Genomic DNA, 1066 nt, shown 5'->3' on the forward strand with positions numbered 1-1066 from the left:
CCCAAGAAAATTTTGTTATCCTTAGTCTTAGCCTTAGAATAGATCACCTCTCAATAGAAGACCTTTTAGTGGTGTCAGCCTTACTCCAGCCAAACATCAACAGAAAGCCACATTGCCTCCTACCCCAGTGGAAGCAAGCAGTGGTGCTCTGATTTTCCAGCCAGGTGGTATTAGCAGGGCTGAACATGGAGCTAATCTTCTAGTCCTCACCTGGCAGAAACAGGAGGCCATTATCTGATATTCCCTACCAGGCTAGTGGTGGAGGAGCTAAGATTCCATCTCCTGCTCGGAAGCAGGTAGTGCTCTGATTTCCCCACTGTAGTAGTATCAGTGGGGTCAAGTGGTGAGCTGAGCCTTCACCCCCACCCAGCAGCAATGAAACTTGACAAAGCAGTAAAAGGCAGAGCTAATTACAACTAAGCTTTACCCTTCCCACCCCTGTCATCAAGGCCCATTGGGGAACTGACCCTCCACCTCCACTTGGTATCAATGCAGCAGAATGGAGTGGTATAAGGAAGAGTTGTTGACACTCTGGTTCTCTCCTTTCCTAATGTCAGTGATGCCCAGAGGGGAGCTGATCCTCCACCACCTCTACTCATAGCAAAAAAGTGGTGCGAGTCAGCCTTCACGTTTCCCCTCCTTGCCCCATCTTGGAGACAGTGGAGCCAATCAGGAAGCTGGTCACATAATCCCACTCAGAGGCAACAAGGAGGTGTGAGCCAGTGCCCCACTTTGGCCAGGAAGGTGACTGTGGGTGAGGAAGGACTTGAACTTTCACCCCACCCATATGGAACAATGCAGTGTGAGTCAGTGCCCCATGTTTACCAGGATGATTCGGAGGAGCCTAACAGGAAGCTGAACAATCACACACACCTGGCCCTTACACTATACCTGCTAAAAAAAAAAGAAAAATAAATAGAATTCACAGTCTCATAATGTAATATACAAAGTATCTAGGATACAATAAAAAATCACTTGTCATACCAAGAATCAAGAAAATCACAATAGGAATGAAGAAAAAAACAACAGACATCAAGATAAATCAAATATTAAAATTATTTGACAA

This window comes from Propithecus coquereli, unplaced genomic scaffold (genome assembly GCF_000956105.1).
Source record: "Propithecus coquereli isolate 6110/MARCELLA unplaced genomic scaffold, Pcoq_1.0 Scaffold370, whole genome shotgun sequence".
Lineage (NCBI taxonomy): Eukaryota > Metazoa > Chordata > Mammalia > Primates > Indriidae > Propithecus > Propithecus coquereli.